The sequence below is a fragment of the Mandrillus leucophaeus genome, unplaced genomic scaffold, assembly GCF_000951045.1.
Source record: "Mandrillus leucophaeus isolate KB7577 unplaced genomic scaffold, Mleu.le_1.0 Scaffold247, whole genome shotgun sequence".
Classification (NCBI taxonomy): Eukaryota; Metazoa; Chordata; class Mammalia; order Primates; family Cercopithecidae; genus Mandrillus; species Mandrillus leucophaeus.
Window position 1 is genome coordinate 562,858 of NW_012102554.1, and position 11,524 is coordinate 574,381.

Below are 11,524 nucleotides of genomic sequence, written 5' to 3' on the forward strand. Positions count from 1 at the left end.
GTTAATAAATATTGAGTAAACATTTATTGAGGACCTACTGTGTGCCAGGAACTGGGACCAATATGAAAATGAATGCAAAGTGGCCTCTGACCTCAAGTGTTCTCAGTTCAGATGAAATAAATGTAAACTGTTAACACAGTGTGGTTGAGTGGAGGCAGCAGCAAATTGAGGGCTTTACCGTTGTCTCACTACTGAGGAATGAATGAGTAGCACCTCAGAGCTCAGTTATTGCCAACTTGAGTGTTGTTAAAATGAAAGTTTGCATCATTGCTGCAGCTGTTTTATACTCCTATAGTTTGTGATTCTGTAATCACATGATCTCCTTTAAAAATCTTACCATATAGCCGGGTGTGGTGGTGCACACCTGTAGTCCCAGCTACTCAGAGACTGAGGTGGGAGGATCACTTGAGTCCAGGAGTTTAAGGCTGTATTGAACCATGATCATGGCACTGTACTCCAGCCTGGGTGATAGAGCAAGACACTGTCTGAAAACAAACAAAAAACCTTACCATACACATCAAGTAAAACCATTTCATTATACCTTAAAAGGAAGAAGTTCATTAAGTCACTTAGCAGACTACAAATTTAGTGCAGACATGGATATAGATGAGGAATACCAGCTTGTTTTGTTGGTGGGAGGGGGAAGGTGTTTTATTTTTAATAATTATGTACTAACTGGTATTGTCCTCTCCCTTGGCTGTCCCTGCCACAGTTCCAGAGTTATCAGTAGGCTAGATAGAAGGTGACCTCTCCTCATAAGGACTTGGACAACTCAGATTATCTGAAGACACAGACCTGACAGGAGGGAGAAGAAAAAACAAAACACTTGAAGCAAGAAACTCAAATGTAATCCTACGATCAAAGCAACTGGTCAACACTTCCATCAGAAGTGAAGATAGGAAGCTCATCAGATAGAACATCAGCCCATGAGATGTTTGCAACAAATCATTTTGTTGCAAGCAGTGTGTCGCTTCTGCACAATCAGAGACTGTCTCGATCTCTCCACTCACCGTGGAAGTTGCCTTGTGCCTAAACTGAATTGACAAATGCATTGTAACTACAAATTTTATTTATTGTTATGAAACTGTAAGGTCTACATATAAAGGGAAAAAGTTAATGTGGAAAGCTGATCTACACTCAGCTGATGCCAGCATACATTAAAGCGGTTCACGTGCAGAGAACAAAGCAGTGACAACCATTGGCCCTTAGCATTCCCGGCATACCTATTAGTGTCTTAAAAAGGAAGGGAAAAGTCTTTTGTTGCCCTCTCCTATCCTTTTGCCATATGAATAGTGTTTTCCATGAAATAGGAAAATATCACTTGGAATAGCATTTCTCTTGCTCTCATTTTTTGATTTATTTTTATTTTCTCTTTGTGGGTGTTATATTTGATTTGTAAATCTGAATAGTTTATGGTCACAGTCCAGCCTCCTCCATGCAGCCCTGTGTGCTTTGCACATTTACCTTACAATGGTAAGCAGAGACCATCTGTGACCATAGCCTAGCTAGGATTTTAAAAGGGGAAATTTTGTTCTCTAGGTTTTCCCCCAAATAAACATTGTTTTATTTCTAATAATAACCAAGACTTTTCAAGCTTCTAGATCTCATAGGAAAGCTTGTAACAGCAAAATTGTAAATTACAAGGGAAGAATCTACTTTTTAGAAATTGCTTTGTTTTCCAAGCAGTAAGTACTACATACAGTACTTGTAAAGTGTTAGCTGTAAGTAAGCACAAAATACATTTAAAATACAAAGACGATTTTTTCAGGCTGTGATTATGGTGAACATAACAAAACCCAGTAGTCACCAAGGCAGGTAGTGTGATAAATGAACACACCACTCTGAGGCTAATTACCTAATGGAATACAAGAGCAATGGTCACCCGTGTTTCCTTATCCTAGCCTTTATTTCTCTGTCATTTGGATGGCTGGTCAATGGGGAAGAATTCAGTGGGTGATTTAATCAACTGCAAACCATCTGCCCCTGTCCCAAAATGATGAGCCAGATTAGCATTAAACCAGTATTTGTCAGTCCATCTTAATACTGTTCATTAAGGCACTCTCTGTCTCTAATCCTTAGGAGTTGTTTTCAAAGACATAATCACTTTGAACTTCCATGAAACCTGTCTTCCACCACAACAACCCTGGGAGAGAAAAACATGCTAAACGAGGTATCTTGGCTTAGTAATTCCTTATAGCCAACATCAACAGTGGCAATCAGCACACAGAGGAAAGGACCCAAATCACTATGTAGCTTAAAGATTTCTGTTAATTTGAAAGAACAAAAACAGGACAGAACTTCTGGTACTCTAATCAGGATGATTCCTAACAAGTCAGTCATTTGTGAACTTAGTGGACTTTTTGGTTACTTTAATTTGCATATATTCTCCAGTTACATCAGACTCTATCTGTGGCCTTGTTCTTCATTTCAGTGTTAATCAGCTAAACAGAAGTTGTTGCTTATGATGTGTGAGTGAACATATGCCACTGCCTGGCCTTTTTTTCTTCAGAGCTTGTTGTCTTTTTCGCTATATTAGACTTTGCAGTATGCCCAGAAGCTTTCCTTCATAAAATAGAAAGAAAAAACATTTGGCTTATTTTTCACTGTAGCTAGTCTTTTATACAATAATCTTGTAAGAAAATTTCTTGAATTCTAAATATTACTCTTTCTAGATTTTTGAAATCAAAAAGTTTTCAGTAAAAAGTTTCTTACTTTATTTTATTATATTAGGTAGTAAAAATGTAGGGTTATTTACCATAACCTGTTCATTAATATCAGAAATTTACAATAGCATTTTAAGACCATAGTAGGATTCTAGCATACCGTGTAGTACCTATGGAGTATTGTAAGAGCTAATTGTTGGAGATGAATTGCTTCTCATCTTGTTCTCCAGTTTCCATTGTTGGTTTATTGCAGATTTGTATCCTGTGTCAAATTCAAGGTATTATTGATAAACCTTTTCAACCAGCAGCAAGAAGTTCAAATTTTTTTCTGTCACTGTAACAGAAAACACAATATGTATATAACATTTATGTAGCAATAAATGTGCCATCTTTTTTTTAACACAGTAAACTAGTGAGTTTTTTACATTACTCTTTCTCAAATAATAATGTATTTTGTTTTCTTTTCTCCATCTCATTCATCCCAGAAACACTCACACTGCTTTTCCTAACTGCATTATCTGCATTATCTGGGAAACCCTTCAGGACAGAATCAGGGTTGTGGAGCTAAGTTGGCAATCTGGTCTAGAGCTTCTCCAGCTTGTGCTTTTCTCCTCTTGCCCTCACTACTGATAGTGGCCTTTTACCCTTTTCCTCAAGATTGACCAAACAGCAATTACTAGTTATAGAAAATCTACTCATTTGTAGATCTAGAGAAAAATGAAGAAGATGGAAAAAGACTCAAATGAGGCTTTTTAAGTTATTCTTCAAAGCACTTTTCACATTTCCCATACCCTTTCTCACAAAAAAAGTGTGTCATAATTAGGTAATGGTATTGTTTATTGTTTAAAAGTTAAAAGGTAAAAGTTTGCTTTTATCCCAGTTTTTAACCACAAAAAAAGCATAGTGATTATCCATGAGGACTTCATGCCAAGCAAGAACCTCAAACAAACTGGACAAACTTTTTTTGACAGTGAATGACTTTTTGTAGGACCTGTGCATGCAAAACCCATGGTGATTGTCACATCCTCTTTGTATGCTGGCAGATTGCTTCTCTTGGTGAATTATGAAATCCACTGTTCACATTGGGTGCCTAACAGAACATTTTGTTTCTTGTGGGATTTAGTGAAAACTGTTAAAGTTGTTAAGTTGATTTTATACAAAATGATAAAGATCTCTAAGAAGAAAACGTATAATCTTAAGAGCTGAAATGAAATATAGAGACCATCTAGTAAACGACCTCGTTAATAGATCTGTGAAAACTGAGACTCAGATTGTATGTCTCTAAGAACACATAATTAGTAACAGATCAAGACACTTACAACTTTCCCTACAAAACCTCCCTGCCTTTACTTTCTCTTTCTAGATTTCTAGGCCAATTCTACTCAGTGTCTTCATTTTCTTCCATATTTGTTTTATTTCATGTTTCTCTCCTACAGTTCATGTTTTCTTTCTTCTTGGAAACTCAAAATTTAAACGTGTGTGTGTGTGTGTGTGTGTGTGTGTGTGTGTGTGTGACTTTAAAGAATTTGGCATTAAATAGTCCTCGATTCAGATCTAAGCTCAACATCTGATTAACTTCATTTTCTTATCTGAAAAATGGAGATAACATTAGAATTGTGTAAGGATTGAATGAAACAATGTATGGAAAGCTCTTATGGTTCTTGTCACATAATAAGTACTTAATAAATGATAAATATTTTTAAATAAATAATATTATAACCAACTCCCAGGATGATTCCTCTTCAGCCATCCTGTCAGAGGTAAATGGTAAAATAAACCCCCAGAAGATGTCAACCCATCTTTGTAGGAGTCTACATTCTTTTGCAGCCATCCAATGAAATAATTGCATTTCTTTTCAGTGCCCTCCCGTGGCTACATTTTAAGAGGTTTTTTTTTTTTTCAGACCTTCACATTTCAAGAGTGAGTCTGGCGGGCATGGTGGCTCACGCCTGTAATCCCAACAATTTGGGAGGCCAAGGCAGGCCAATCACTTGAGGTCAGGAGTTCATGACCAGCCTGGCCAACATGGTAAAACCACGTCTCTACTAAAAGAACAAAACTTAGCCAGCCGTGGTGGCAGGTGCCTGTAATGCAAGCTTCTCGGGAGGCTGGGGCAGGAGAATCACTTGAACCCAGGAGGTGGAGGTTTCAGTGAGCTGAGGTCACGCCATTGCACGACAGCCAGGAGAACAAGAGCAAAACTCTGTCTCAGAAAAAAAAAGAGTAAGCCAGTAGGCTTTACCCAGTCACACTGTGTGGGTGGACAGCTGTATCAGTTTGGGTTCTTAAGAAGCAGATGCCAAGAGCAAGTAGAAGGGCAAAGGATTTATTAGGAGATGTACCTGTGAAAAACAAAGGGGTAAGGAATCAAAAGTAGACAGGGATGACCTTCAGACCATGCTGCAGATTTGACATTAAAAGAAGGGCGTGTAAGGAAGGAGGATTAGGCAGGGAGAGCCTCAGGCTGCCTGCAGTTCTGAAGAAGGCCTGAGCAGCCCAGTGGGGGTGTTCTGGCACAAAGATTGCCGACGAAGGAGGCTTGTGTTGGGCAGGAATGGCAGAGTAGTATCAGTGTCCCTGTTTTGGTCGGTCATTGACTGAGATTTACCTGAGGAGACTGAGGCCTCAGTTTGAACAGCCAGAAGCTGACAGCTAACCACTCTTTCCCGACAGGTTATCTTTGAAAGGAGACCTCAGGTGCACCTCATGGCTTCCACAGCACTTCATCATCTTCCTACAAAAGAGCAAAATAAAACCAAAGGGTCTTCTGAAGTCACTGAGACAATAGCTGATCTCATTGGGCCAATGAGTCTTCTAAAAATTGCAGTTCCTTCTCCTTTGGCATTTCACAGTCAAGTAAACCTAGGCGTATTATCCGGAAGAATGAATCCCATTCCTCCTCCATCTTCTTTGGCTCTGGTGTGTAATCTGGATACTAGCCCCTAAAGTTGCTGTGTTTAGCAACTTCATTTCTCCATGTCTGTTGGGGGCTGGTTTCACAATCCCCTAAGGATAACAAAATCTCTGGATGCTCATGGCCTTTATATAAAAGGGCACGATATTTGCATACAATCTACACACATCCCCCCACATACTTTAAATCATCTCTGGATTACTCATAGTACCTAATGCAATGTAAATCCTATGTAAATCATTATTATGCTGCATGGGTTTTTCGTCTGCATTATTTTCAGTATTGCACTGTTTTGTTCTGAAAACAGGGTCTTGCTCTGTCACCCAGGCTGAAGTGCAGTGGTATGATCCTAGCTCAATGTAACCTCAAACTCCTGGGCTCAAGTGATCCTCCTGCCTTGGCCTCCCAGAGTTCTGGGATTACAGGCGTGAGCCACCATGCCCAGCCTGTAATGGTGGTGGTGGTGGTGGTGGTGGTGGTGGTGTTTGAGACAGGGTCGTACATTATTGCCAAAGCTGGAGTACAGTGGCACATACATGGCTCAACCTCCTTGGCTCAAACAATCCTCCTGCCTCAGCCTCTAGAGTAGCTGGGACCGTAAGAGTGCACCCCCGTGCCTAGATAATTTTTTTATTTTTTGTAGAGATGGAATCTCCCCATGTTGACCAGGCTGAGCTTAAAATTATGGACTCAACCTATCCTCCCGCCTTGGCCTCCTAAAGTGCTGGGATTATAGATGGCTGTGCGTGGCCCCTTGTTAATTTATAATTAGTTTTTTCCCCCCAATATTTTTGATCTATGGTTTCTTGAATCTGGATATGGGACCTGCATGCAGATAAGAAAGGCCAGCTGTATTCTGGTGTTCTTCACAGGACAAGTGACAGTCCCTGCTTGCTGGGTCAGTGGATTGTCCACGCGTCTTTGTGGCCACCTGGCTTAGGAAGCTCACAATTCCCTGTGAGTGCCCTCAGCCCTAGGCTTTCTTACGTGTGCCTGTGCTGGAGCATGTATATAGGAGTAGAAATAGCTTTCCTATGTTTGTTATCTTTCTTTAGTTACTGCCAGAAGACAGCCTGGAGGGGCTTTCTGTTCTCTTTGACATAGACCTTCAATCCCCTCCCCAAACTGTCAGGTGGTGCCACTGCTGCCTTCTGCCAGGGTCTGCTTTCTCTCTCTTGAGGGTCAGTGTTCCACTACGCTGGGTCCCCAGGGTCTCTGAGCCATTTTGTCTTTGGGCTTGGTGAGCACCATATGCAAGATTTCCAAGTCTTTCAAAGCTTGTGAAAATGTTTGCAATCTGAAAAAATATTACAGTGCCAAAAAAAAAATGCAAAATGAAATTAATTTCAAAAACAATTACAAAAGTCATACAAAACTGTTATAGCAAAACTAAACTGCTATTTAATGTGGAACTTGAGCTCATTTTAATGTATTTGATCTTATTAAATTTGGTATAGAAGGAATGTACCTTAACACAATAAAGAAGCATCTATGATAAACCCATAGCTAACATCCTAACTCACTGGTGAAAAGTTAGAAGCTTTTCCTCTAAGATCAGGAACAAGACAAGGATGCCCACTCTAGCCACTTCTATTCAACATAGTAATCCTAGCTGGAGCAATTATGCAAAAGAAAGAAAAGACAGCCAAACTGGAAGAAGTTTAACTGTCCCTATTTGCAGACAACATAAATCTTGTAATACAGAAAACCTTAATGATTCTACCAAAAAACTTAGAACTAACAAATGAATTCAGTAAAGTTGCAGAATACAAAAGTCAACATACAAAAATTAGTAGCATTTCTATACACTAACAGTGAACTACCTGAAAAAAAAATCAAGAAAACAATCCCATTCAGAAAAGCTTAAAAAAATTAAATACTTAGGAATAAATTAAACCAAAGAGGTGAAAAACTGATACACTAAAAACTATAAAACATAAATTGAAGAAGATGCCAATAAATGGAAAGATACACCACGTTCATGAATTGGAAGAGTTAATGTTGTTCAAATGTCCATACTACCCAACGTGATCTACAAACTTAATGCAACCCGTATCAAAATTTCAATGACTTTTTTTCACAGAAATAGAAAAAGCCTGAAATTTGAATAGAACCACAAAAGACCCCAAATAGCCAAAGCAACCTTGAGCAAAAAGAACAAAACTGGAGGCATCACACTACCTGACTTCAAAATATACTAAGAAGTTACAGTAATCAAAACAGTACAGTACTGACAACGAAGAAGACACATAGACCAATGGAACAGAATAAAACACAGAAGTCAGTCTGTGTATTTACAGAAAATTGATTTTTGACAATGATATCAAGAACACACATGAGGAAAGGACAGTCTCTTCAATAAATAGTGTTGGGAAAATCGTCTGTCTACATGCAAAAGAATGAAATTAGACCTTTATCTCATACCATACACAAAAATAAATTCACAGTGGATTAAAGACTTAGACGTAAGACCTGAAACTATAAAATTGCTAGAAGAAAACAAGATTAAAAAAAAGAAAACAAGACAAAAGCTCCATGACATTGGTCTGGGCAATGGTTTTTTTTAATATGATCCCCAAAAGCACAGACAACAAAAGCAAAAATAGACAAATAATATTATATCAAACTAGAAAGCTTTACAGCGAAGGAAACAATAATCAACAGTGAAGAGACAACCTGGAAAAAAATATTTGCAAGCCACACATTCAGATAAGGGGTTAACATCCAAAATATACAAGTCAATAACAAGAAAACCAAGAAACCAATTAAAAACTGGCCAAGGACCTGAATAGACTTTTCTCAAAAAAAGGCATACAGATGGTCAACATGTATATGAAAAAGTGCTCAACATAATTAACCATCAGGGAAAGGCAAGTTAAAACCTAAGTGAGATATTACCTCACACATAGTAGAATGGCTATTATCAAAGATGGCAGGGCACAGTGGCTCCTGCCTGTAATCCCAACACTTTGGGAGGCCTAAGCAGAAGGATCGCTTGAACCCAGGAGTTTGAAACCATCCTGGGCAACAAAGTGAGCCCGTCTCTACAAAAAATAAAAATTAACCAGGTATGGTGGTGTGCACCTGTAGACCCAGTAACTTGGAAGGCTGAGGCGGGAAGATCACTTGAGCCCAGGAGTTCGAGGCTGCAGTGAGCTGTGATTGCACCACTGCACTCCAGCCTGGGCGACAGAGTGAAACCGTGTCTCCAAAAAAAATGCACAAAAGATAAGGTGTTGGCAAGGAAGTGGAGAAGGGAGTACCCTTGTACACTGTCGGTGGGAATGTAAATTACTACAGCCATTATAGAAAACAGTATGGAGGTGCTCAGAAAAATAGAAATAGAACTACCATATGCTCCAGCAACCCCACTACTGAGTATATATCCAAAGGAAATAAAATAAGTATGTTAAAGAAATATCTGCACTCCCATGTTTGTTCATTACAGCATTATTTACAATAGCCAAGATACAGAATCAACCTAAGTGCCCATCAGTGAATGAATGGATAAAGGAAGCATGGTATTTTTCCACAATTAAATACTGTTCAGCCTTAAAACAGAAGGAAATGCTGTCATATATGACAACATGGATGAGCCCAGACGACATTATGTTAAGTGAAATAGTCCAGGCAAATCAAATACTACATGATCTCATTTATATCTGGAATGTAAAAAAAAAAAAAAAAAAAAAAAATTGAGGCCGGGCACGGTGGCTCACGCCTGTAATCTCAGCACTTTAGGAGGTCGAGGCAGGCAGATCACGAGGTCAGGAGTTTGAGACCAGCCTGGCCAACATGGTGAAACCCCATCTCTACTAAAAATACAAAAATTATCTGGGCATGCTGGCACGCACCTGTAATCCCAGCTACTCAGGAGGCTGAGGCAGAAGATTGCTTGAACCCAGGAGGTAGAGGTTGCAGTGAGCCACGATCACAGCCTGGGAGACAGAGCGAAACTCCGTCTTGGGGAAAAAAAGAAAAATTGAATGCATAGACACAAAGAGTAGAATGGTGGGGCTGGGGGTGGCGAGAGGTGGGGCAGTGAGGGAGCTGGGGAAATGTTGGTCAAAGAGCACAAAATTTCAGTGAGACAGGATAAATAAATTCAAGAGATCTGTTGTACAACATGGGGACTATAGTTAGTGTATTATATTTTTGAAAATATAATTTTTTGTGTGTTCTCACCACAAAAAGTAATTATGTGAGATAACGCATATGTTAATTAGCTCATTTGAGCCATTCACAATGTATACATATTTCAAAACACTACGTTGTACACAATAAATACATACAATATTTTTTGTCAAAAAACTTTTAGGCCGAGCACGGTGGCTCATGCCTGTAATCCCAGCACTTTGGGAGGCTGAGGCAGAAAAATCACTTGAGGTCAGGAGTTCAAGACCAGCATGGCCAACATGGTGAAATCCTGTCTCTAATAAAAAATATAAAAATTAGCTGGGTATAGTATCATGCACTTGTAATCCCAGCTAATTGGGAGGCTGAGACATGAGAATCACTTGAACTCCGGAGGCAGAGGTTGCAGTGAGCCTGGTCCATAGAGCAAGCCTGCACTCCAGCCTAGCCCCAGGGTGAGACTCAGTCTCAAAAAAAAATAAAACAACCAACAACAACAAAAACTTTTAAATCTATTTAAAATGGCTATTATCAAAGATGGCAGGGCACAGTGGCTCCTGCCTGTAATCCCAACACTTTGGGAGGCCTAAGCAGAAGGATCACTTGAACCCAGGAGTTTGAAACCATCCTGGGCAACAAAGTGAGCCTGTAAGTTGAGACTTCCAAAAGTCTTAAAAACCATCCTAAGTTCCTTCAGTCCTAGAGTTCTTTCTCAGTTATCACTGTTTTTGGTTCTCCGGCTTCTTGATAGTCTCCTTGGAAGAAAAACAACTGCATCTTTCCCTCCAAAGGCAAGGGCCATCTCTGTATCTCTGAAGATCTAACCTTCTGCCATTCGAAGATAACCTTCGAATATGTTGGAAACGTAATCCCCCATGCAACAGTGTTGAGGGGGCGCCTAATAAGAGGTCATGAGGGCTCTCCTCCCGGGCTGTTTTGCCCTGCCGCCTTCCACCTTGGATGACGCAGCACAAAGGCCCTCAACAGATGCCAGCCCCTCCGTCTTGGCACCTTCCAGCCTCCAGAATTGTAAGAAACACATTTCTGTTGTTCTTTTTTAATTACTCAGTCTCAGGTATTCTGTCATAGCATCAGAAAACACACTAAGATACCTGCCTAGGCCATGAGGACCCCAAGACACAGCACAAATTTTCTAGAAGCTCTAACCAGACCACCTTTCTCCTACTCCCACGGTAAGGTCCTTCCTTCCCCTGTCCCTTGCAGCCCTATGGGATTTTTTGCTTTCTCTCATTCTGCAGGCCTTCTGCAGCTCCATTTCCTGCAAGATTGCATCTTTTCTCCTGGATATTTGGTCCTCGCTGGACTGAGGTGGCAGCCCAGGGTTGGGAGCAGGCCTCTGGCTGGCCTCTGGTTAGTAAGCCAGAGGGGTCACCTTGTCTTGAAAGACAACCCAGCCATTGGCCATGTTTTCCGCCATCTTCTGAGTATTCCCAGTGACCCCCCTCAGCAGTTCAAGACAAGTTGGGTTACACAACAAGGCAGCACAATAATGAAGCTCCCACCCCTGGCTTGGGCCTGGGCATTAGAAAGCCCTGCCTGCGGGGGACCGGGGGTGGGGCCCTCACATGCAGGAGGCAATGGCTAGTAGCTTCACCAGAGGATCCTCTGCCTCCTCGGTCCAGGCCTCCCCCTGGGGCCGTCCCGCCTCTTCCTCATTAAAGCCTGTGCTCAAAGGAGCGGGATTGTTTTTCAGATTCTTTCAGCAGTGAGTTATTGATCAACACTGATAATGCAAGCAGCTTGATCTCACCCTGCACTGGCAGAGATTAATTAGCTTGATTCCCAAGCATAA

General features: G+C 40.5%; 1 protein-coding gene across 6 annotated transcripts in view; it reads left to right on the forward strand.

Annotated features, from left to right (window-relative positions):
• The window catches only part of TCF12 (transcription factor 12), a 377,169-nt gene extending 374,097 nt beyond the window's left edge, over window positions 1-3,072 (forward strand). For all 6 annotated transcript variants that reach the window (XM_011983162.1, XM_011983160.1, XM_011983161.1 and 3 more), the window contains one exon: window positions 713-3,072. The gene's annotated coding sequence lies outside the window, so the exon portion shown is untranslated. The remainder of the gene's footprint in view (window positions 1-712) is intronic.
• The last annotated feature ends 8,452 nt before the right edge of the window (window positions 3,073-11,524 follow it).